The 26,750-nt window shown below is 41.7% G+C and overlaps 2 long non-coding RNA genes and 1 pseudogene across 2 annotated transcripts; 2 read left to right on the top strand and 1 right to left on the bottom strand.

The window, feature by feature from the left end:
• Positions 1-311: 311 nt before the first annotated feature.
• LOC103096277 (uncharacterized) lies at positions 312-25,640 on the bottom strand. The gene is made up of 5 exons (XR_468339.3): positions 25,336-25,640; positions 24,638-24,701; positions 19,982-20,076; positions 8,322-8,534; positions 312-743 (listed from the first exon to the last, which is right to left on the bottom strand). It is a non-coding gene; the product is annotated as an uncharacterized LOC103096277 (long non-coding RNA).
• On the top strand, positions 569-7,346 carry LOC103096147 (uncharacterized). Its single transcript, XR_468338.2, has 2 exons — positions 569-780; positions 7,031-7,346. It is a non-coding gene; the product is annotated as an uncharacterized LOC103096147 (long non-coding RNA).
• On the top strand, positions 23,629-24,488 carry LOC100020198 (elongation of very long chain fatty acids protein 6-like; annotated as a pseudogene).
• Positions 25,641-26,750: the final 1,110 nt, after the last annotated feature.

The following is a 26,750-nucleotide window of genomic DNA, read 5'->3' as shown; positions in this document are numbered from 1 at the left end:
GGGCTGACCTCATGAACAGGCAGCCTAAGCAACTGCACTAGGTGGGATTTCATCCCCCCAACAACTTACCCCTGCCCGAAATGATTCAATATTTAGAATCACCTTCCTCACTTTGTTTGCACCTCTTCCATGTCCTCCCTGTCCTTTGGGGCTTCATAATGTGGGGTGTCCTATCACCCTGCTAGACTTTAAGCCCCATCCTTGCCCAATACTCCCACATGGTAGGGAGTAGTAATTTATTGAATGTGAATTCCTTTGACCCAAGACAAACAAGGACTTTGCCTCCCAAAGGTAACACATTATAACAGTCATTAACGCGTTGATGTAAATGAGTTTATTGGGGGACCAGCCCCAGATGGGGTAGATAAAAAATGTAGTCAGCTTAGAGAGGAGGGGGGAGCCATAGAGTGGGAGGAAGTGGCCCCGAAGGAAGGGAGAGTCCCGCCTTTCAGTAACCTTGGTAGATAAGGCTAGTCTAAATCCACGGCTCTGCTTGGACAGGATTTAGACTCCAGCATTGATTGCTGAAATATTTCATTGGGCTTTTGAGTTTGGACAGACCTTAGAGGCGACAGACTTCTCTGGGAGTGTAGCTATTACAGCTGTTATCATCTCCCTGTTACGGATGAGCAAGCAGCCTCCAAGAGCTGGAGTGGTTCGACCTTCAGTGCCTTCTTGCCTCCACCCCAGGCCAGCATGGCATCCACAGCCCCAGCAGCTTCTCAAACCAGAGGATGCAGTTGCTAGTGAAAACAAAGAAGATGGCAAGCCCCTGAGGTGGTAAGTTTGATTTAGCACCCACTGTGTGCCAGGCTCTGCCCTAAGCAGTGGGGATAAAAAGACAACTATAGCAAGAACTCTGGGTTCATTCCCACAAACCAGGTTTGGTCCTCAGAGGGAAGGGAGAAAAAGCATCTATTAGGCTCCTATTATACCTATTATACCAAGCACATATTATCTGCTTGGATCTTCACAGCAGCCCGCAGAGATAGGTGCTCACATTATCCTTTTTCCTCTTTCCAGGGAAGTAGTTCAAATCAGACAGTAGTGATTCAACAGCTAGGAAGGAAGAGAACATTGAAGGTAGGATGAATCCATTTTAAAAGGCAGCCAGGTGGTGCAGGGCATTGACAGAAAACCCTGGTTTCAGATCTTGCCTACCAGCAATGTGACCCTGGGCAAGTCACTTAATTGCTATCTGCCTCAGTTTCCTTATGTGTAAAGTGGGGATAATAACAGCACTTCCCTCCCGAAGTTATCGTAAGGATCAAATGAGACAATATTTATAAACCAGACCTCGAATGTGCTCCATACAAGCTATCATGATTAACATTAACATCCAGTGGATCATCAGCTCTTCTTGCTGAGCAGCCAATAAATCACGTTCCTCATCACCTCAAAGGGCCGGGTGCTTTGCACACCAAGTACATGCCAGGAGCTGGTCACTCTCTGCGTCACGGCGTCCTTGGGGTCCAGCACAGCTCGGGATCCACGGTCCCCCAGAGGGCTGCCACCTCATTCAACATTCACTCATCCCAACGCCCTTTTACCTACATGCATCCCTCCATCCCAGGTTCAACTTCTGGGTCAATCTGCCATATTGAAAGAGCAGAGTGACCAAAGGGAGTCTCCAAATAGGCAAACAGATGCTCTGTAAACATTAACAGGCTTAGATGAAAGTGGTAGAGGCAGTTTCCTGAGATGCATGATTGCACTGTGTGAAAGCTACAGTTCAAAGAGCCCTAACCTCCTGAACGGGTCCTTGCTTTGGGGTATAGAAGCGGAGTGAGTTAGAGAGAAGGGAACGTAGAGGTGATCAGCCTCATTTAGCAGATCAAAACCCAGAGGCCACCAGAGGGGAAGGATCGCACAGTGAGTTCGGGCCGAGCTAGGACCAGGAAGAAAGGAAATGAGCATTTATTAAGAGCCTATTAGAAGCCAGCCACTGTTCTGTGTGCTGTACAATAGTATTTCCTTTGATCCTCACAGCTACCTTGGGAGGTAGGTGCTATTATTATCCTCATGCTATAATTAAAGAAACTGAAGAGGACAGGTTAAATGACTTGCACACAGCTAGTAAATGTCTCAGGTGGGACTTGAACTCGGGTCTTCCTGACTTGAATCCACTGTGCCACCTAGCTACCTCTAGACTACATAATTGGACCTTCTGACTTTTAGTCTGGAGTTCTTTCTTGGATGATAGAGTGTTTAGGGAAGAGTCATTCTGAGGCATGTCTCCTAGACTTAGCACCAGCGAGTGACTTGGAATGATAATCCTAGGTGCTCCTTGAAGCCTACACTAGAAACCTTATCAAGTTGAACCCTATGGCTTCTTCTTTACTCTGGTATTTCCTAGATATATGACCCTGGATAAGTCCCTTGACCTTCTTTTTTTCCTTGACCTTCTTAAGCCTCTGGTTTCTGACTTGTCTAAGAGACACGTAGTCTTCTTGGTAACTCTATCTCCCAAAAGCCCATGTGGAGGTCAGTAGATGATGCCACAACTCCCTTATGGATTCTGGTTGGCTGTGCAGTGTGCCTGATCCCCATGAACTCCGGTGAGAGGGAAAGAATACAGGAAGCTTTGAGCAGGGAGAGAAGAGAGAAGAGGAAAGTCACTGTGGGACCAGGAAGGACTAACAAGAGGATTTCTTTCCTGTGTGCTGACAAGCAATAGCCACAGGTGTCTTCCCTGTTGTGGTTCCCAGCCTGAAGAGACAAAGCCTATTCATAACCACTGAGTGACGTTCTGGCCCAGTGTCCATTGACCTTTTCTCCATCTGCCAATACTATGTACAAATCTCCCTGTATCCTGCCTCTGTGTGGCAGTTTGCAGCTATTAGGGTGCTGTCAATATTCTGCATCATCCCAGTCACATCATATATTAATCCCTACAAGGTTGTTGGGGATGTAGTTGTCCTGTAGAATCTTGCCTCCTTACATGTAAAATGGGCACAATACTACTTGCATTTCCTTTTCTCAGAGTATTGCAAAGAAGATTCCTTAAAGAGGAATCATGATTGTGCTTAACAAATGTATGTTGGTGGATGGATTGAAAGATGAAATTGCTAAAAGAATGGTGTCTAATGGCAATTTTGTTATTTTTAGAATCCTGCGTCAGGGTTCTAGGATCGTTATTCTACAAGTAAGGGCTACCCCTTCTTCTGTGATCATCTCACCCAGATGGAAGTTCACTTGCGTAAACATGAGAAATTCGCTTGTTTTCACACACTCATACACACACACACACTCACTCACATCTCAATGTCAGCATCACTGAGGCCAGGGTCTCAATGGGTTCCTCAGGTCTTGGAAATGGAAGTGACTTCAAGAGAAGAAGAAGAAAGAAGGTGGGAAACGCAAGCAAATGAAAGGAGTCCAGGAAATGGAGGAATGTTATTTTTTTGACCTTTTTTTAATTTATTTTTATAAAATGTTTTCTCCAATTACATGTAATAACAAATTTCCACATGAGTTTTCTGAAGTTACGAGTTCCAAATCGTCTCCCGTCCTCTCTTCCCTCCATGGTCCCAGAACTAGCAAGCAATTTGATCTGAATTATACATATATTATTGTGCAAAACATATTTCCACACTGTTCATTTTTGTAAAAGAATACTCATATAAACCCAAAACCCCAAGGCAAAAATCCAAATAAACTTAAGTGAAAAATCACATGCTTTGATCTGTATTCTGACTCCAAAAGTTCTTTCTTTAGAGGTAGAGAGCATTCTTTGTTAGAAATTCCTCAGAATTATCCTGGATTATTGTATTGCTGAGAATAACCAAATCTATCACAGTAGATGGTTTCACAATATTGCTGTTACTGTGTACAATGTTCTCCGGGATCTGCTTATTTTATTCTGCATCAGTTCACAAAAATCTTTCTTGCTCTTTTTTTAAATTTGAAAATTTTTATTTAATTAATTGATTTAGAATTTTTCCATGGTTACATGAATCATGTTCTTTCCCTCCCCTCCTCCCACCATAGCCAACAAACAGTTCCACTGGGTTTTACATGTGTCATTGATCAAGACCTCTTTCCATATTATTAATATTTGCACCAGGGTGATCATTTAGAGTCTACATCCCCAATCATGTCCCCATCGAACCATGTGATTAAGCAGTTGTTTTTCTTCTGTGTTTCTACTCCCACAGTTCTTTATCTGGATATGGATAGTGTTCTTTCTCATAGGTCTCTCAGAATTGTCCTAGATCATTGCATTGCTGTTAGTAGAGAAGTCCATTACGTTTGATTGTACCACAGTGTATCAGTCTCTGTGTACAATGTTTACCTGGTTGTGCTCCTTTCACTCTGCATCAATTCCTGGAGGTCATTCCAGTTCACATAGAATTCCTCCAATTCATTACTCCTTTGAGCAATATAGTATTCCATCAGCAACATATACCACAATTTGTTTATCCATTCCCCAATTGAAGGGCATCCCCTCATTTGCCAATTTTTTGCCACCACAAAGAGTGCGGCTATAAATATTTTTGCACAAGTCTTTTTCCTTATTATCTCTTTGGGTACAAATCCAGCAGTGGTATTGCTGGATCAAAGGGCAGACAGTCTTTTATCGCCCTTTGGGCATAGTTCCAAATTGCCATCTATGAATGGTTGGATCAATTCACAACTCCACCAGTAATGCATTAATGTCCCAATTTTGCCACATCCCCTCCAACATTCATTACTTTCCTTTGCTGTCATGTTAGCCAATCTGCTGGGTGTGAGGTAGTACCTCAGAGTTGTTTTGATTTGCATTTCTCTGATTATAAGAGATTTAGAACATTTTTTCATGTGCTTATTAATAGTTTTGATTTCTTTAATTGATAATTGCTTATTCGTGTCCTTTGTCCATTTATCAATTGGAGAATGACTTGATTTTTTTGTGCTATTGATTTAGCTCTTTATAAATTTGAGTAATTAGATCTTTGTCAGGTTTTTGTTCTAAGGATTTTTTTTTCCAATTTGTTGCTTCCCTTCTCATTTTGATTGCATTGGCTTTGTTTGTACAAAACCTTTTTAATTTAATGTAATCAAAATTATTTATTTTATTTTGTGATATTTTCTATCTCTTGCTTGCTCTTAAAATCTTTCCTTTCCCATAGATCTGACAGGTATACTACTCTATGTTCACCTAGTTTACTTATACTTTCCTTCTTTATATTTAAGTTGTTTACCCATTCTGAATTTATCTTGGTATAGGATGTGAGATGTTGATCTAGATCTAATCTCTCCCATTCTGTTTTCCAATTTTCCCAGCAGTTTTTATCAAATAGTTGGGTTTTGTCCCAAAAGCTGGGCTTTGGGTTTATCATACACTTTCTTGCTGAGGTCATTTACCCCAGGGCTATTCCATTGATCTACCCTTCTATCTTTTAGCCAGTACCTTATTGTTTTGATGACCACTACTTTATAGTACAGTTTAACATCTGGTACTACTAGACAATCCCTCCACATTTTTTCATTATTTCCCTTGATATTCTTGATCTTTTGTTCTTCCAAACGAACTTTGTTATAGTTTTTTCTAATTCAGTAAAAAAGTTTCTTGGTAGCTTTATAGGTATGGCATTAAATAAGTAAATAAGTTTGGGTAGCATGGTCATTTTTATTACGTTAGCTTGTCCTACCCATGAGCAGTTAATGTTTTTCCAATTGTTTAGATCTAGTTTTAATTGTGTGGAAAGTGTTTTGTAGTTGTGTTCATATAATTCCTGTGTTTGTCTTGGCAGATAGATTCCTAAGTGTTTTATGTTGTCTAGGGTGAATTTAAATGGAATTTCTCTTTCTAACTTTTGCTGCTAGAATGTATTGGAATTATATTGAAATGCTGATGACTTGTGTGACTTTATTTTGTATCCTGCAATTTTGTTAAAGTTGTCGATTATTTCCACTAGTTTTTTAGTTGATTCTCTAGGATTCTTTAAGTAGACCATCATATCATTTCCAGCTCTTGCTGAAATCATACTGTTCATCATATTTTTTACAGCACAATAGTATTCAATCACCATCATATTCCACAGTTTGTTCAGTCACTTCCCAATTGATGGACATCTCTTCCATTTCCATTTCTTTGCCACCATAAATAGAGCAGCTATAATAGTGGGTAATACTGGATCAAAGGTTATGCATTGTTTTATAGCCCTTTGGGCATAATTCCATATTGCCTTCCAGAATGGTTGGATCAGTTCACAACTCCACCAACAATGCATTTTGTCCCAGTTTTGCCACATCCCCTCCAACATTAATCACTTTCCTTTACTGTCATATTGGCTAATCTGATAGGTGTGAGGTGGTACCTCAGAGTTATTTTAATTTCCATTTCTCTAATCAAAAGGGATTTGGGACTTTTAAAAATATAATTATTGACAGCTTTGATTTCTTCATCTGAAAACTGCTTGGGGAATGACTTGTATTCTTATAAATTTCACTTAGTTCTCTATGTATTTGAAAAATGAGATCTTCATCAGAGAAATTTGTTATACAATTTTCCCCTCGTTTCTTATTTCCCTTCTAATCTTGGTTACATTGATTTTGTTTATACAAAAAAATCTTATAATTTAATATAGTCAAAACTATTCCTAAGAGTACATCTTCTATCTCTATCTCATTTGATCATAAATTCTTCCCTTCCCCATATGATCACCCTTCATGTCTAAATCATATACCCATTTTATCCTTACATAGGGTGTAGAGTGTGATATGTTGATCTATACCTACATTTTTGCCATACTGTTTTCTAATTTTCCCAGCAGTTTTTTTTCCTGTCAAATAGTGAGTTCTTATCCTCAAAACTGGGATCTTTGGGTTTATTAAACACTAGCTTGCTGAGGTCATTCACCCTTTATTTATTCCCTTGATCCACCCTTCTATTTCTTAGCTAGTACTTAGATTGTTTTGATGACGACCTACTGCTTTATAGTATAGTTACTGGCAGTCCACCATCCTTCACATTTTTTTTCATGAGTTCCCTTGATATTCTTGACCTTTTGTTCTTCCAGATGAATTTTGTTATTCGTTTTTCTAGTTCTAGAAAATGGATGTATGCTGTGAGACCTGTTTCTGAGGATACCTTGTGGATTCTGAACAATGAAAGGATCTGCTCAGATGCCCTGATTTCCACCCACACCAGCTCTGACTCTGCTGGAGATGTTCTTTCTCCCTCTGATTCCAGGTGCTGCCGCATCCACTTTCTGCCCCATCTGTCAGCTTTGCCCCAACCCTGAGCACAAAGGCATGGAGCATGAAGCCCATCTCCCCTTCACTGGGCAGTGTTCTCTTTGGTATGAAGATCAGCCCATTGGATGTCCTGGCCTCCTTTTAATACATAACTCTGCTCACCCTTTCTGGCAATGATTATTTTGTTTGTTTTTAATTCCATGCTATCCTGCTGCCTGAGGGGTTCCCCCCTTTCTCCATCTTTGCCATTGTGCTTCTTGCCTCATTAACCTGTAGAGTTTCATAGCTGAGGTCCCCCTCCCAAATTCAGCTGGTCATTGGGTCTCCAGAGTACGGCTGGCTTCGTTCTCCCTCAAAGTTGCAGAGGCTACCCTGAGGGGCTGGGGTTCTAGTAGGGCCTCTCCAGAGCCCCTAGCTGGCCTTCTTGCTATTCAATCAAGCAATAGAATTCTCAGCTGCCAGTCTCAGGCCCTTGCACACAATCTCCCTGAGGAGAGAGGGTTCCCACTTACAACCCAATGTGCAGAGAATACCTATAGCCAGGGAGGGAGTCCTTGGCTCTCCCCACCAAGTCGGCTTCTGGCTGTGTCAACAGTGTCTGAGGGTATGGTGTCACCCCTAAAGGATGGTTTCTCCTTCATTTTCCTTCAGAGGTTCCTGATGGGGATGCAGCTGTGCTAATGGGCACCTGGTTTAACTCCTCAGTCCTGATTTAGCTCTGACCCCTGGTAGAGGCATTCCTGCACTCTCATTTCCCAGAACCTACTGGGGCTGCCAAGTAGCACAATGGATAGAGCACCAGACCTGGAGTCAAGAGGGCCTCTGTTCAAATCTGGCTTCAGACACTTCCTAGCTCTGTGGCTCTCGCAAGCCAGCTAACCCCCTTTGCCTAGCCCTGGCCCTTCGGTTTTAGTTATTGCTAGGACAGAAAGTACTCATCTTATAGACAAGGAAACTCAGAGAGGATAAGTGACTTCTCCAAGCTAGAAAGTTCTAGACTCCAAGTCCAGCACTCAATCTCCTGTATTACCCTGGTGCTCAAGTAGACTCGCCAGAGCTCAGGAGAGAACAAGCTCAGGGACAGATCACAACTTCCTTTCCTGCCCTATCCACCCACAACTCCCATCAGCCCTCCTCACCTGAAGGGCCACAGAAAGGCAAGAACCTAAGGGATCACCTACGAGAACCTTCTGTATATGCTCCAGTTCAGTCTTGGCCTCTTGAGTCTCCATTAGTACTTCATGGAAGATCCCTACAGAAGAGTCATAGAGTCTGGATCACCAAGACCACAGATCACTGGCTGTGTGACTTTGGGCAAACCTTTTCTGCTCTCCACATCCCAGTTTCTTTCTCTGCAAAATGAAGCACGAGAATAGAAAAGGAAGCAAAGGAAGCATAGACTCAAAGTGTTTGAGAGATAGAAAAGACCTCAGTGACTGTCTAATTCAGCCTCTCTCTATCAGACCAAGAGATGACTAAGCTCCCTCCCAGCTCATTGACTAAGACTTCACTTGAGGAATTTCCCAAGAGACCATGGGGCAAATAATCCTTAGTTCAAAGGCAAGGACAGTGAAGAAAGCCAGACCATGCTTTTCCCTGAAGCTAGGAAGTTCAGTGAATAGAGTATTGGCCTTAGAGTTAGGAAGACTTGAATTCAAATGCTATAGTGATGGCCAACCTTTTAGAGACGGAGTGTCAGGCCTGTGCCCACCCCATCCCCCCAGGTGGAGTGCTGTGCCCGCCCCCACATAGACTGTGTGCTGTGCCCCTCCCCCCACCAAGTCCCCGGTGCATCCTACCCAGCCTTACACTGGGGAGGGAGAAAGCACCTCCACTGGGCTGTTGGACTGAGGGGAGGGTGAAGTAAGGAATGTTATCAGCCCAGGTGGAGAGGGGGAAGGGAGTGATAAGAGTGCACAGTTCCCTCCAGCTCTGCTGCCTGTGAGTTGCCCACCATTGGGCTGATGGACAGAGGGGTGGGGGATGGGAAAAAATGCCATCAGGCATGGTGGAGAGGGGAAGGGGAGCAGCTCCACCTGAGTTCCTCTGCCTTTTTATTAACAAACTCTGGTAGGGAAGGAGGGGGGAAAGTGGTGCATGTGCCCACAGAGAGTGCTCTGTGTGCCAACTTTGGCACCTGTGCCATAGGTTTGCCATCACTGAAATATTATCTCATATCATTATTAGCTGTGTGACCCTAGGCAAATCACTAATCTTCTGCCTGATTCAGTTTCCTCATCAGCAAAATGGGGATAATAGTTATCTCCCAGGGTTTTTATGAGGATTAAATGAGATATTTGTAAAGTGCTTAGCATAATGCCTGGCACATAGTATTTAATAAATGCTTCCTCCCTCTTTCCCTCTCTTCTTTCCATTCTTCCTTCCTTTGTTCCTTCCTTCCTTCCTTCCTTCCTTCCTTCGTTCCTTCCTTCCTTCCTTCCTTCCTTCCTTCCTTCCTTCCTTCCTTCCTTCCTTCCTTCCTCTCTCTTTTGATTGACCTGTTATCATTCCGAGGACATGTGAATTTTAAAATCTCCATCCTGGTCTAGCACCCAAAATTGTGCACACCCACACTACTAACTTCCCACCTGGGCTGTCCTAAGTCAAGCTTGAGCCACCATTGGCACTTGTGAGGCACAGGAAGTGACGGAGAAAGGAGCCTCTGGAATTCACTCACTTCCTGTAGACAGGGCTAGACGGCAGTTCGTGTTAGAAGCTGGAAGAGAGAGGAGGCTCGCAGACAGCTTCCCTTCAGATCGGTCACGTGAGTCAAGGACTGATTCTTTCCACCTTGGCCCTTTGGGCCTAAACTCCCTCTGCCTTGGTCAGAGGTTGAGTAACCCCTTTCCCTTTTCCCCCTCTTTCCTTTCTCTCCCTCTCCTTCTTGCTTACTCCCATTGTGATTAAACCTCCATAAACTCCATTCTGATTTGAGTGTTTCATTTTAGGAATTTCATAAGTAAATTCCTTGGCGGCCATTGTTCAATATTACATCAATCTTAAAAGGTGAAAATTTTCACCACAACAGACATAAATGTCTTACTGTCTTACTCTTTTAAAGGTGTGTGAATTACAGAAAACACAGCAAGAGAACTTTAATGGAACTATTAAATCTCCCCTGATCTTCTCACTTTCCTCTCCCTTGTCTGCCCAGGACATGGAAAGAAGGATTGGAGAATCAACTAAAGGTGCAACATCAGTAAGTACTTGGAGAAATCAAAGGGGAAGCTTTAGGGCTTGTTGCCACCTTTCAATGGTCTCACCATAGCTGGAAGGTTTCATGTAATGGTGTGCTGGTAACTGTTTAATAAGCAGCTCTCTGGGGGAGAAGGTACATATGACACACTTTTAAATGTCATCTATACTATTAATATTTTCTTTATCATTTTCTTAAGCCTAGACAATCAACAGAACAATCAATCAAACCCTGGTTTGTAATGGCTGCTGATTTCCAAGGCATAAATGCTCATGGTGACAATTTAACAATTAGCTCTCATAAAGCAGTTCAAGATGGCTCCAGCACACTCCTGCTTTAAGCCAATTAGTCAAACATTTTGTTTACAGAAATCGGGGCTGAATGAAGCCTCAGAGAGCCTCATTTTACAGAGGAGGAAACAGGATCACATAGGTAGTAAGAGTCAGAGCTGGGGATTCAAACATGGCAACCAGTTAGTACAGTTTGTGGCATAGTTACTGAGCTAGAAATTATTCCTCCATATTGATGTTAAGCAGCATAACTCTAAAATGACTGGGCAAAAGGGTTAATATTTCTGTGAGAGGTAAAAAGTCCATTCATTAGAGTAGTAGAGGCAGAAAAGCCCCCCTTTTCTCCATGGGACAGTGGCTACCATGTTCTGAGACTGTGCAAAGCACGGTCTGGCAGGATCTCACTGGCCAGAGAGCCTTCCAGTGTGGGTTAGACTCTGTGTGTATGTGTGGTCACAAAAGTAAGGTCATAACCTTAGGAGAGCACTTAAATTCCCATAATTCCAAGAGTATCAAGGCATAGGACCAAAGCTGAGAATGATGGGGAATGGAGGGATTTAGGCAGAGGAGTTATACGGGCCAGATGAAGCCTCTGCAAGTCCACATAATGGGGTCTAAGACTAAAAGGTGCTGGTGGCCATGGTCTAGGTAACAGTTGTTGAGTATTGTGGCCCAAGAAGTCTTGAGTCAGGTCTTGGAGCTTTGGGCTGTGCTGCAAAGTGGTGGCACTCAGGACTAAGAATAAAAATAGTAGACATGGGACAATGGAAGCCAGGAGATCTTCTAGGGCCAGCAGCTAGAAACACATGGACTCTACTTGTGTCACTACGTTCTACCCCACCAATATTCTTGAGCTTTTCTCTCTTGGTGGAGATAAATTTTGTTTGTTCATAGTGAGAGACAGGACTGACCTGTCTTTGATATCGAGGGTTGGGTACAAGAGCCATCTCTTTCCATGGGGTGATTTGTAGTGTGGTAGAAGCTACAGAGCCAGCTCCAAAGCCAGAAAGACCTGGCTTGTGACCCACATCTGATATCCCTTGACTGTGTGACTGGTCACACCTGAACTGGTCATGTTCCTTCTCAGTGTTCTAAGCAATTCTCTAAGGCCAGTGCACTGGTAAGGGATAGGGAATTTCCTCACGCCCCAAGATTAAATGTTATGGAGCACCTAGTGGATAGAGTGCCAGAATGGGGTCAGTTGACCTAGTCTCAGATACTTCTTAGCTGTGTGACCTTAGGCAAGTCACTTAACCCCAACTGCCTAGCCCTTGCTGTTATTAGAATTGATCATAAGACAGAAGGTAAGGGTTTGAGAGAGAGAGAGAGAGAGAGAGAGAGAGAGAGAGAGAGAGAGAGAGAGAGAGAGAGAGAGAGAGAGATTGGCTGTGTACTGATAGCCTCTGCTGATTAATAATAGCTTAATGCTAGAGCAGAGCCAAATCCTGATGTTCCTAGCAAAAATCTGGGCTAACTTCACTATTTCCTAAGACTGAAACTGCCAAAAGAAGAGGAATCCAGGAATCTGACTTGACACACAGAGTATATAGTAAGAATCATTATATATCCAGCCAGATGTTACAGTAGCCATTTCTAACCCCAAGAGAATTCTTTCCTCTTTTGGCTGGATGCTTGCTTCATATAGTTTGCACATACTAGTTTGGAGGCATTTGAAGTTGCTCATTTAAAAAAGATATTTATCTATTTTTAGCATTCATTTTTAAAATGTTGGAGTTCCAAATTCTCTCCCTCTCTCTAGCCCCTCCTTCACCCATTGAGAAGGCAAGCAATATGATATCAATTAAACAGTGAAGTCATGCAAAACATATTTCCATATTAGCCATGTTGCAACAACAGCAAGAAAAAAGCAAGAAAAACAAAGTGAAAAAGTGGGCTCTCATTTGCATTCTCTGAATGAAGGTGGATAGCAGTTTCCATTAGTGGCTCTTCGGAATTGCATAGGATCATTGTATTGATCAGAGTAGCGAGGTCTTTCACAGCTAATCATTGTTACAATATTGTTGTTACTATGTACAATGTTCTCCTGGCTCCATTCACTTCACTTTGCATCCGTTTATATAAGTCTTCTTATGTTTTTCTTTCTTTAAAAAACAACAACTTTACTTTCTGTCTTAGAATCAATACTAAATATTACTTCCAAGCAGAAACACTGAAGAAAAACAACTGCTTCAATACATGGGTCGAGGGGATATGATTGGGGATGTGGGCCCTAAAGGAACATCCTAGTGCAAACATCAACAACATGGAAATGGGTTCTGATCAAGGACACATGTAATTTGCATGTCGACTATGGGAAGGGGTGGGGGAGGTGAGGGAAAGAATATGTTTCTTGTAACCAAGGAATAATGTTCTAAATGGACTAAATAAAATTAAAAAACAATAAACATATTAAATAAATAAATATTACTTCCAAGGCAGAAGAGTGGTAAGGACTAGGCAATGGGGGATAAGTGACTTGCCCAGGGTCACACAGCTAGGAAATATCTAAGACAAAGTTTGAACCCAGGACCTCTCCGGGTTTTTCTGAAACTATCCTTGTCATTTCTTATAGCACAACAGTGTTCCGTTACAATCATATTTCAACTTGTTCAACCATTCCCCAATTGATGGACATCCCCTCAATTTCCAATTCTTTGCCACCACAAAAGGAGCTCCTATAAATGCTTATACATGGGGAAAGCTGAGTGGCTTAGTGGATTCAGAGCCAAGCCTAGAGACCTGGAGGTCTTGGGTTCAAATATGGCCTCAGACACTTCCTAGCTGTGTGATTCTGGGCAAGTCACTTAACCCCACTGCCGAGCCAAGTATACAGTATTGATCCCAAGATGTAAGGTAAGGGTTAGAAATAGATAAATAAATTGTGAATGTTACCTCCAGAAAGAGGTAACATGAAGGAAAAAAGTGTTTATAAATGAGTCTTTTTTCTTTGATCTTTTTGGTTTTTAGACCTAGTAATGGTATTTCTAGGTCAAAGAGTATGCCTAGTTTATACTCCCTTGAGCATAGTTCCAAATTGTTGGACCAGTTCCCAAGTCTAACAACAATGGATTAGTGTCCTTGTTTTTCCGCATCCCCTCCAGCATTTGTCATTTTCCTTTTCTGTCATGTTAGCCAATCTGATGGATGTGAAGTGATACCTCAGAGTTTTAGTTTTCATTTCTCTAAGTGACAAAGTATTTTTTAAAATTTAACTATTGATGGCTCTGATTTATTCTTCAGAAACTTTTGACCATTTATCAATTGGGAAATAATTCATATTTTTATAAATTTGGTTTGGTTCCCCATATTTATTTGAGAAATGAGGCCTTTATTAGAATAAATATGAAATTTTCCTCTTCAGTTTTTTACTTTTTTCTATTTTTGACTGCATTGATTTTGTTTATGCAAAACCTTTTAAATTTCATGTCATCAAAATTATCTATTGTAATAATTTAAATTGGGTGGCCAAATGTAATAATTAAAATTTGGTTTGAGAAAAATAATAATGGTTGGAAAAATTGTTGCGATAGCCATTTATAATAATTCTTAAGTTAAAAGGATATTAGTAACTGTAGTAGTTTTAATTACAGCAAGGTAGAGATATTAAAGTGGGAAATAGAGGAAGGAGGTAGAAAAATATCACCTAGCTAAAAATACCCTAAGTCCTAATCCTAGTGCCTCCAGACTGCAAATTCAAATCTAAATTTAAATCTCACCAGAATCCAAAGTCCGGATCAGGAAGCCAAAATCCAAAGAACCAAAGATGCTATAAAACCAATGAGAACCTTCAGTGCACATGAGGCCAAGACCACCAAGAATCCCACCAGAGCTCATGCTCCCTAGGCTAAAGACCACCAAGAATGAAGAGCAAGAATGGGAGACCATGGATCTCTCTCAGGCTCCCACTTATATGCAGTTTTCTACACCCATCAGCTCTCCTCACATCTCAGGAATCAATCACAGCCTCTCAATTTGCCTAGCACTGGGGGATGGGGGTGGGGGGTGGGGAGCAATGCTTATTTGCCTATTAGGGTGTCAACTTTCTTTGTTAGTGACTTACTGAGTTTTAAGTAGGGATACTTTTAAGTTCTTGGCTTGATTAACTTAAAATAGACAAAGGGAATAAAAATTCCCTTTCATACTATTTTACTTCCCTTGATCTTATCTCTTGCTTAATCACAAATGTTTCCCTTATCCATAGGTCTAACAGATACATTTTTCCATATTCCCTTAACTTATTTATGACATCACCCTTCATGTCTAATATCATGTACCCATTTTGAGTTTATTTTTGTATATGGTGTGAGATGTTGGGCTTTGCCTAATTTCTGCCAAACTGCTTTCCAGTTTTTCCAGCAGAAATTGCTCCTTTTCATTCAAAATCAGGATGAGATTAATTTCTCTTCTCCTCTGTACTTCTGAAAGTTCCCTTAAAACCTGGCTGGTTGTTTTTGATCAGTTTGGATAAGGGGAGTGGGAACTGTTTCTCCACAATAAATGATTATTTTACATCAAGATCATGTCCAAACAGTTCTGTTTTGCAACTTGGCATGTACTGCAAACAAATTATCTTAGAGGGTAAAAGACTAAGGCCTTTCCCTTATTTGAATAAACTGAATTTAAAAATAGCACAGCTTTGAGCATGTTAAGATTGCATTCTGTACAGTCTCAGCCCTATGTTAGACTTCTCTTTGATGGTTACAGTCTGTTTATCTGGGTTTTTGTTGTTATTTTAAAAAAGACAAGAAAGGAAAAAATGAAGGGAGGGAGGGAAGGAAGGAAGGAAGATGAAAGAGAGGAAGGGAGAAGAGTGAGAAAAGGAAAAAGAAGGGAGGAATGAAATATGAAGGGAAGGGAAGAGGGAGAGAGGAAGGGAAGGAACAAGAAAGGAAGGGAAAGGAGGAAGAAAGGAAGAGAGTGAGAGAGGGATGGAGAAGAAAGAAAGGAAATTAGCAAGGAAAGAAGAAAGGGAGGGTAGAAGGAAGGGAAGGAGAGAAAGATTTTATTCTAGAAACTGTCAGTCCAAATGAAGTTACTCAGGAGGCTGTGGTTATTCTTTTCGTAATTAGTTGTATCTCTGTTACACTCACACCCCACCACCCATATGGCTAGCCCTACAGTGAGCTAGGATGAGGGTCTGATAAAAACGCATTCCCTTAGACCAATGAGAGTGAGGAAGAAAGTTTCTTTTGAGTCCAAAAAGAGTCCAAATTATAGGCCATTGTGTTCCTGATACTCCATGACCGAGTGTCAGTTATTTAGGGTTGCCACTTTTAAGTATACACGGTAAAGCTACTTTACAGCTGACAAAGCCTTGCTAACCCCACTGGTCCTCTGTCATGCCGGCACACACATTGCAGGCTCTGCCTCTACTTTCACGGAAGTCAGATGTGATGGTGGAAGCAACCTTGCCCTCCTGTAGTTTATACCAGTGGAGCTCTTGTTTCAGCAGGAGCCCCCAAACGGAGGTCTAGGCTCAGTGGCAGAGCACAGGAGGACCAGAATGAAATTCTGTGGGCTCCCTCAGCAGCAGGTTGAACATCCACCTCAACTCAATAATTAAAGAATGGAGGGGCTGCAATCTGTACTAGTGGAAAGTTCTGCGCTGATGGGAAGCTGGTACAGCACTCATCAAAGAGAGCTATAGAACGATTGCAAAGTGGAATGGGCTACCCTAACTAACAGCTAACTGCTAGTCTAGACAGCCTCTTGTCAGGACTGCTTTGGTATTCTTATTGAAGAGGATGTCTGGTTTGATGGTTTCTGAGCCTCACTCCAGCTCTGCTATAATATTACCTATCCCAGCTTCCTTTTGAATCGAAGTAGTCAAATTATGTTATAGTGTGTGTAAAGTGCTCTGCAAACCCTATGGCAGGAAGTAGACATTAGCTATTATTGTTAGGTGTGGATACCGATAAAATGATGGAGAGATGTGGCAGGGGAGTGAGTATTCTGCATCTTCTCATTGCCAACAAAAGCCCTGTGCTCCAGGAGAAGTAGAGAAAAGGATGTTGTCAGAGAGATGTGGGACCAGAAAAGGAGATGGGACGGTTACGTAGGGAGCATTAAGGATCACTAAGAGGGGGAAACTCCATGCTCTAGCAGCCTCCATACACTGTCAAGAAATGTCCCCCAAATATGATGGATGGAACCAAAAGTGTGCTGGAACCTGCTTATGATTGTTAAAATCTTGTTAAATCTTCAGTGTGAGCCTCAATCAATCAGGAAATACTAAGAATTAGGGCTTGATTTGTTGACTGTCTAAACTTGAGAAAGTGATGGAGTAAATGTTGATAATGGGGTTGAAATGGAAACATATAGGCATAGATGTCTAGGTGTATATGTCTATGTCTGTCTGTCTGTCTATCTATCTATCTATCTCCTGCTGTTAAATATTTACCAGCATACCACTAGGTAGTTTCCTAGGGAGGAGATCATGGCCAAGACCAGGACAGGATGAGAAACCATGAATGAATGGTAATCTGAACCATTAGAGGAAGGACTCACATGAATCAACTCATAGCCATGCAAAGATCCAAGGATGGAGAAAACTTAATCATCTGAGTCTATCTTACAGGAGAATTGTCTATTTTAAGAACGGAAATTTTTCAACCCTAGGGATCTTCCTTTAGACGAAATGACCTATTATTGTGCAAGACATTCCCTATAAATTTGGACTGATTGACTGCTAAGTTTCCTTTCTGCTCTGAGAAGCCAGGATGAGTAAGTTTACTGGAATCTATTCCTCTCACAAGACCTTCTCAGGTCAGAGTTCTTGCCCTGGGGTCTGTGGTTTCTGATTTCAGGGGATCTGTAAACTTGGATGAGCGGGGAAAGTTACATCTTCATGTAACATGGGATGGCTCAAAGGGAGGCAGAATAGACATCTCTAGCCTCTTCCCTGAATCCCTCACTCCTCTTCAAGAGAAACTTTATTTCCTGCCAGGAGGGGAAACAGGAGGTTGAGGCCAGAAGCTTAGATACTCTTCTCAGAGAGAAAGAGTATCAGGCTAGAATTATACTTTTTTGCTCCTTTAAATATTGCTAGTCTACCAGGCATAGTTTTTCGGTTCAGGTTAGATTCTTGATCACTATTAACAGGACAAGGAAGACCCAAGCTTACACTCAAGGCTTACCTCCTTTCCTACCAAATACCAGTTCCACTGAACTGGTTTCAACCCAGAACAAGTACCAGAGAAACTCATTTTTCCAAATCACTAGCAAAACAAATCAGAGAAAGCATGCATAGGAGAATATATACCACACAATACAGAATGAAGGAGCTCTTCTATTGGGAGCAAGGTAATTCAGCTCAACCAAGAAAGAATCCTAAATCGGACCCAAGGGAAATTCCCCCAAAGTTTCTAGTGTAACAAGCTGGAGACAGAGACCTGGTGGAGATTTCCAATGCTCTCATCTCCTCTTCTTCCCAGAGACTTATTCTCCCTTCAGTGACTTGAAATGGAATTAGCTTCACACCTATTCTGGCTTGAAGCTGAAAACCAGGAGTTCTCAAAGGATCTCCAGAGCCTGAAACAATTCCAGGTCACAGAGACCTAAAAGCTTGAAGAGACTGAAAGAGATTCAATCTCTCCTCTCTATTTCATTTTCATCCACCATGCCTTGTCCCTCCTGGCATAGGGCTTGGATCGCCACCAATGAGGAGAGATCCTCATCCCGGATGGGCCTGGGGATTTGGGTTACATTAATTTTCACTAATCCCTAACTGAAACTTGGTCTTTTCTGCAATGATGAATATAGGCAACAAACGACTCTAAGAAGGGATCCTTGGGTTTCTGATTACGGAAGGGGCCAGGACGTGGAAAGGATACAGAACTTTTGCTCTAGGATAATCCAGAATCATATTTGTATATTTTCTTTTTAATTGATTAAATTTCAACATATCTTTCAATTGTCTAAATCCAGATCCTCACCCTAGTTTGCCAAATATTATTTATTGAATAAACATCCTTTTCAGTGGTTGTTACTCAACCCAAGGAGGTGCTGGATGGAGTTAGCGCTTATCAGCTCATGAGAGTTACTCATTTAATTTCCAGTGTGAGCATTTATACCTCAGAAATGCTACAAATCAAAGATCGATTTATTGTTTTGTTGCTTGTTTAGACTTCATATTGAGATAGAGAAGATGTTAATAATGTAGATAAAATTTAAAAGTGTTACATACATGAATGTTGTCATCTGGAGAATGATTTGTTAAACATTTACCAGCACACCTCTGCTCTTATCTCTATATTAAATCCTAGGATTAAATAAATATTAAAGTTACTGACTATATAATTTATTAATAGTGAAATAAATAATTAAACAAAGACATAGGCAATTATCTATACTATCCTAGCTGTGAGAATAGGCACATGGAAGAATCACTTCAAACCTTCATTTTAGCCGCAAGAATGTTTTTCTTCGTTTCTGTGAATTGAGTTCCACCACATTTGGTTCATTTAGGATAACAAGTCTCTTTACAAGAATCATTTTCATCATGATAATACATGTATGACTCAGTGGAATTACTTGTCAACTCAGGGAGGGGAAAGGGAAGAGGGGAGAGGGACAACAAGAATTATGTAACCTTTAAAAACTTATGTGGAAATTTGTTATTAGAATAAAATAAAGAGAAGAAAGAATCACCCTCATTCTTTTTCTTTGTTCCTTGATTAGTCTCTCTCTGGCTACAATATGAAAAAAGATTCATTATCAATTTTACCAATAGCCAATGTATGGCAATTACAATTGCTATTCTCCTAGCATCTCAGCTCTTGAAAAGACAGTAACCATTTCTATAGTCTATAGTAGAATCTTCTGAAGTGGAGATATACACATATATGTATGCACACAGAAGTTATACATATATTATAATGAAATATACATACAAATATACCCTTTGGGAGGGGTTAAACATATAATATATCATTATTATCATATAAGTATATATACAAACATGCTATAAATGTGCAACTATTTTAATATGCAATCTTATTTAATTAATTATCCAAAAGGTATTTTTAAGTGGCTACTATGTGCTGAGGATACAACTATAAAAGAGAGACAAATATAAAAGAAGCTTCCATTCCAGTAGGGGTAGAACACATATAGAGAAGGGGTGTCCAGAGAAAGGAGCTGTGGTCTAGGCAATCACAGGGATGCGGGGTGTGGGGGGTAACAAGATGCCCTTACTTGGCAGGACTTGCTGTCATAGTGCTTGGTTGCCTGGGATGTGAGACATGGTCTGGGGTTAGCTAGTTCTAGTGGATTGAAATGAGTTTGTTTTTTTTTTAATCTCGGAATTACATACCTTGGACAGCTCACCCTCCAAGATATGCTCCAAATGAGGAGGTTCTGGATGGAAAGGATCATGGTCTCTAGAGGTCACATCCAGAGTCTCAGTATCTGGTGGGAAGAAGGGAGCAACAATTGAGCAGACGGCAAAATGCCCATGGTGTCCTAGTGGATAACTCCAGGAGAAATTATAAGAACTTTCAAGAGAGCATTTTACATACATTATTAGTCAAAACTACGGTTTTCCAGTAGCAATGTGTAGATGTAAAGGCCACAGAATTGATGGGTTTGAATTGTGATGCTGAAAAAGACTTTTGAAGAGTCTCTCCAACAGTAAGGAGATCCAATCAGTCGACACATAAAGAAATTAATTCAAATTATTCACCGTAAGGTCTTAAATACTTTGTTAACTTCTGTCCCAGGCTGAAGGACCCTTCAGGGGGGCTTCTGAAATTAGGCTGAGAGACCTTGGTGGCTTTTGTGAATTGAAAGAAGAAAAGAAGATTTTAAGCAGCTGTCCTCCATCTCTCTGGCTATCTTAGAAACACAGCTGTGACTGGACTGATTTCCCAAACCTTCAAATTCTCCTTATAGTTTAGGGAAACCCTCATCCCTCTTTCCTCAGTTCTCTATCCTGTTGTTTCTCAATAAAACCCCTTACCTGAGAAAGAAAACAAGTCAGCTCAGGGGGGAGGGGCAAAGCCACAAGCTTCAAGAAGAAACTGGGAGAGAGAAACTGGAAGAAGGGAGTGTGTGGGATCTGGGAGTGAAGGGAGGAGGAGCTTAGGAAGATTGATCCATCAGCCATCAATAGAGATTAGAGGCAAACCCCAGAGCATTTCCCTATAGCAGCATCTCTATCTCTATAGTACCTCTATCTCCATTATAACTAAGCAGCCTCAGGTGTCCCTTTACTAGCAGCCCATACTAGCAGCAGTCGTCTAGTCTGCCAAAGTACATCAGTTACAGCAACAAGAAATAGTCGCACAGATTATCTATTTTATTACATTTGGCACCTCAAGTTGACTGAACCCTACAAATCCTTGGTAAAGAAAAGATAGACAAAATGTTCAAACAAGTGGTTTTTGGTGTGGTGGTCATCGCAGCCATTGCCTGCTTTGGGGTATACCACTTACTATATAGCAAACTAACCCATATGGTAGTGGATACAATAGATTATATAGGCAACAATACAATATCTGTTTTACAGTTGCCATTCCAAAATGAACTGGTTCTCTGGCAAGTCCTGGCACAAGTGTATGTACTTTCTATGGCTGTGTTGCAGACTCTAACCCAAGTGAAGAAAGTATTCAGATTCATGGTTCCCCTTAAGACAGAGAAGATTATGGCCATGGATACCGACCTAGAAGGCATGACTAAGACTGTGTTTGAACAACTGATTAAGGAAAAAGGACTAGATCTAGTTATGGGCAAGGACAATGGACAAAGAATGTACCTCAGGAAACTGAAGGTGGCAATGAAAATGAAAACAAGGCTGCTAGTGATCCTAAGAAAATATGTCCTTTGAAAGAGGTCATTAAGCTAACCACTAATGCTGGTGTGATACACTGAAAAGCCCATAGACAATTCTCCACACAGGAACTGGAGTCCATGAAGCTCCATTTCCCAAAATTTGTGGACAATCCCTTTTAAACCCCAAAAGGAGCTGAAATGTACATTCAGGATCTTTGATCCTAATTTCGAAGATGCTATTGTCAGAACTGTTCAGCCCCCATGAACAGAAGCAATTTCTGGAGAAGATTAGATCTGACAGCAATTTGACTAGCTGGCCAACTGTAGAGTAAAGGGTGGATATGGACTTTGCAAATCCCACCTGCATGTCCTACCTGAAAAGGTGCAGGGAGGATTTTCTGCAGGCCATTAAACTATGCTGTTTCAAACCAAATGCATGGGCTAAGTTCGACAAGATCAGGCAGGATAAAGGGGAACATCCTGCCACATACATAAACCATCTGTCAGAGATGGCAGAATCAATCTTAGGTCTAGAAGCCAATACTGAAGGATCAGATGGACATATCCTTGGCAATTTCTAAGGGGATGCCCACCTAATTTGAGAAACTTTTTCAAAAATGATTTCCCTAAGTATGACTCAGTTTCCCTGATTGAGTGAAGAGACATAGTGAGTTACCTGTTTGAAAATAATTCAGATCAAACTAAACAAGTCCAAGATCTGAAGGATAAGTTAGAGAGAACTGAAAATTATTTGAAACAAAAGGAAATTGATGAAATTAAAAATCTGAACATGGTTAGGACTTACAAAACATCTAGTTCCCAAAAACCTAGTTGCAAGGGAAGACCAGTGCAAAGGGAAACTAGGGAATGTTTCTTTTTTCACAGGAAAGGTATTTAGTTGAAAAGGCAAGAAATACAATTAATTACCTATTATATGTATGAAGTCACAAAAAATATTTTCACATTAGTCATGTTCCAAAAGAAAATAAGAAAGATAAAAAAAAGGGGAAAATATGTTTCAATCCATACTCTGAGTCCATCGGTTCTCTTATCTGGAGGTAAATACTGGCATTTTGCATCATGAGTCTTTTGAAATTATGGTGGATCATTGTCTCAGAGTTACTAAGTCTTTCACAATCAAGTTCATTATTTTTAACATAATGCTATTCCTTTCCTTCACATTTTTTTCATCAAGTCCCCCTACAGTCTTAACTTTTGTGCTTCCAGAGGAGGTACAAATTTTTGTTAGTGTTTTTTTCCCCTAGCTCTGTAAAGCAATTCTTTGGTGATTTGATTGTCATGGCAATGACTTACAAAGTGAATTTAGGTAATGTCCTTTTTATTACAGATTTTTTTTCTGACTTGGTTCATCGCTCTTTCTACTATCCCCCACTGTATCTTATAAATGTCATGTCCTGGTATCACTGGAGAATCAAGAAGACCCTTGGTAGTTGAGAGAACACTGGGTCACAGTTTGGAAGTTCAACTTCCAGCTCCTCCACTGCTACCTATGTTGCCTTGGGTAAGCTTCTTCCCTTCTCTAGTTCTCAGTTTCCTGGAGGTGGAAGAAGAAACTTCTAAGAGAATCCCACATATCTCCTGGGCAGTGGACAATATTAATGATTCCTCTGAATGGGTCAGGTTGCTTGCATGATAGCAACAGGTAAGTAGTAGCTTGGGAATGGTCTGAGGCTTGGTCTGACTCCTAAGGGACAACCTTTGACCAACTGAAAAGGGCAAGACCCTCTCCAATTCCAGGCTCAGGAGTTTCAGATGATTTTGTTGGCCTTTGTACAGAGTGACTCAGGCAAAGCTGTGCCTTTGTTCTGTTTTGAAGGAAGGAATGAGAGTAGAGGGGAACATGGGACAAACTGGCTGTGGGGTGCAAGTGAAGGGGGGCCTGCTGTATTGCAGGGGGAGGGAGATGACGGGATCTTGAGAAAGTTCAGGGGCATGACTGACAGGAAGCCATTTTCTTGAAGGAGAATAGGAAGGGCAGGAAAAAGCAATGCTAAAACCAGGATACCGCTGAGAGAGACAAGAGTGGCTGCACAGGGAGAGGGAGAAATTGGGGGGGGGGGTGAGTGGGGGAAGGACCATAGAGAATACTAGAAAGGGGAGAAAAGGCTTTTTGCAAATAATTTACATATTCTTATATAGAATACGCAGGGACTCAGAGAACCAGTTCCAATGAACACGTCAGTGTTGACTTTGCAAGAATATGAATTTGAAAAGCAATTCAAGGAGAATGAAGCCATCCGGTGGATGCAAGAGAACTGGAAGAAATTGTTCTTGTTTTCAGCGCTGTATGCTGCCTTTATATTTGGTGGTCGGCACCTAATGAACAAGCAAGCAAAGTTTGAGCTGAGGAAGCCCCTTGTGCTGTGGTCCCTGAGCCTTCCAGTCTTCAGCATATTTGGTGCTCTTCGAACTGGTGCTTATATGGTGTACATTTTGATGACCAAAGGCCTGAAGCAATCAGTTTGTGATCAGAGTTTTTACATTGGGCCTGTCTGCAAATTTGGGCTTATGCATTTGTATTAAGCAAATCACCTGAACTTGGAGATGATACAATATTCATTATTCTTAGAAAACAGAAACTCATCTTTCTGCATTGGTACCACCATATCACTGTTCTTCTCTACTCTTGGTGCTCTTACAAGGACATGGTGGCTGGAGGTGGTTGGTTCATGACGATGAACTACGGGGTGCACGTGGTGATGTACTCCTACTACGCTCTGCGGGCGGCGGGCTTCCGCGTCTCAAGGAAGTTTGCTATGTTCATCACCCTGTCCCAGATCACAGAGATGTTGATGGGTCTCCTAGTACCCATCAACATACGTACCTGGTCTTCTACTGGATGCAGCAAGACCAATGCCACTCTCATGTTCAGAATATCATCTGGTCTTCTCTCATGTATGTCAGCTACTTTGTACTCTTCTGTCATTTTTTCTTTGACGCCTACGTCGGCAAAATGAGGAAAACAAGGAAGGTTGGATAACGTTGGAACTGAGAAGGAAGCCATCGCTCAGGGTCATCAAGAAAAAAAAACTGACAAAAGAAAATGGCACAAGGAATCATCTATATGGTGCAGCTAATAATAATAATAATAATAATTTAAAACAAAACTTGGCAGCTTAGGGGTAACTAGGTTGATCTAACCCAGTAAGTTTATGATCCTTTTTTGGTGAGGACTCACTGAGTTCAACTCCATCTTAAAGGACTGCTGCTGAGAGACACTATCCCTCCGGTATCTGTCGACTCTAGGGGGGAAAAATTAAAGAAAGAAAAGGCAAACGAAGGTTATTAACAAATTTTATGGAAAAAAATATTTAATAAGTGTTCTATTTCCCTAAGGTCAGAAGACTTTTACTAAAAACAAAACAAAAAATCAGCTTATTTCTATATCCTTTCTCATCTTTTTTCGACACTAAAGTCGAGCCAACAAGAAAAAAGAAAATTGGTGGAGGTGCAGGGGCGTGCTTTGAGAAATGAAAACGCTCCTTGGGAATGGCTGGCAATCTTAGGCCAAATGGAAGAGGTATCTAGAAGGCTTATTAACGTGGTCCTGAGCCACAATTTGACGAGGAAGGGGAAAGCTTTTCCTACTGCAGTCTAGAAATTGTAGGCAGCCCTTTGGCTAGTGAGTATGCAAAAACCAGCTGGGGGATGATGTGTTGGCACCAGAGCTTACTGGCTTAGAATCCTCTCTAAAACCGCAAGGGGCTGTGGAGGCAGAGGAAGGCTCTGAAGCTCAGGCCTTCCTAGTGCTCAAGTGATTTCTAGCAGCCCAAGCAGTTGTGGCTTCACAGAGCTGGCCTGCCCCCCCCCAATCCCAAGGTGCCTGGCAACTGGGGGCAGACGACTTGGCAGCTGCCTCTCCCCAAGCAAACCCACCCGACACTTTCTCCTCCATCCATCCGCCTGCTCTGTTGGGTACCGGGAGGAGGGTAGATGGTGAACAGATCTGGGAGATGCCCGCCACTCCACAGCCCGGAGGTTAAGCTGGGGCTCCTCCGGCAGGCCTGCCCTCACATCTGGATTGTGTTAAAATGCTGTCATTGCTTATCGCTTATTGACTTAAACATCGCTCTTCCCTACATTCCTCTCCCACTTAGCAGGACTGCAATGGACAGAGTGGGATTCCCACCTCACTCTGCAGCATCCGTCCGGTCCCTGGGTCTTGAGCGAGGTCAGGCCTTCATTGGGTGCCGGAGCCAACAAAGAGGCCGAGCAGACTTTGTGATGTGAGATAAAGCAGGTGCCGCCACATGGGGCGGGGCGGAGCCGCCAAAAGCAAAGGCCAAACGGGTTTGTGTATTTCTGGGCCACGTGGCCGATGGCATGCTCTCATCCATCACCAGTGGCCACATTCCAAGAAGCCAGGTTCTATGGGGCTGCTTTCACTCTGCAGATCTTTGACGTGGGACCTGGGGCAAATCTCTTGACCCTTCCACGCCTCAGCGTTGTCCTGCGTAAAATGAAGAGGTTCAACTGCTAAGGTCTCTCTGATGTTCCAGCTGGCCGATAATATCGTAGATGGACCCGGTAGTGGATGTGTTGTCTCCCCCTTGGGACTGGGCGCTCCTCGAGAGCACACTGTGTTTTTGCCTAACCTACCAGGTCTTTAATCAATGCTTATTGACTGGCATTGCCTGACTTGAAGACTTTGGCACTGCATAGTCGACATGGCACAATGCATAGAAGGAATTTAAAGTCAGAAAAACTGAGTTTGAGTGCTGACATTGACTCTTGATAGTCATGTGACCTTGGGCAAATAACCTAAGCTCTCTGGGTCTCAATCTATAAAATGGAGATAATCAGACTGGACCTAAAGTTGTTGGAAGGGAACTTTTATTACTGCATTCTATGTGCTTGCTAGCTTGGCATGGTCCAGGGAATCTAGAGACAAGGGACACCAAGACGGTTGCCTGCCTCCCAGGGAGGATCAGAGTTTTTTAATCAGTCAGATAACTTTTCCTGAATTTTTAAAGAATTCTTTCTTTGCTCCAAACTTAATAAATGCTGAATAAAATGAGCCATTCCTTATACATTTAGGACAGAAGAAACTCGAAATCTTTTATTATGTAAATAACTTTCAAAGCTATCCTGCTTGTTTGCTTTCTCCTGGTCCTCCTATTCTTTTCTGTTCACTTCTTAAAAAATTCTTGAATAACTCCTTTTTTCTTCCTCTTTTTCTCTCACTCCCAAATTCAGCATAGAAAGAAAAGCAAAAGCATGTGTAACAAATAAGCAAAGTCAAGCAAAAAAAATTGACAAACAAAAACCAGGGGAGAGTTGAGTGACTCAGT

The sequence above is a fragment of the Monodelphis domestica genome, chromosome 6 (assembly GCF_027887165.1).
Source record: "Monodelphis domestica isolate mMonDom1 chromosome 6, mMonDom1.pri, whole genome shotgun sequence".
NCBI classification, from domain to species: domain Eukaryota; kingdom Metazoa; phylum Chordata; class Mammalia; order Didelphimorphia; family Didelphidae; genus Monodelphis; species Monodelphis domestica.
Note: the sequence above shows the minus strand (reverse complement) of the source record. Positions and strands in the feature narration are given on the sequence as shown.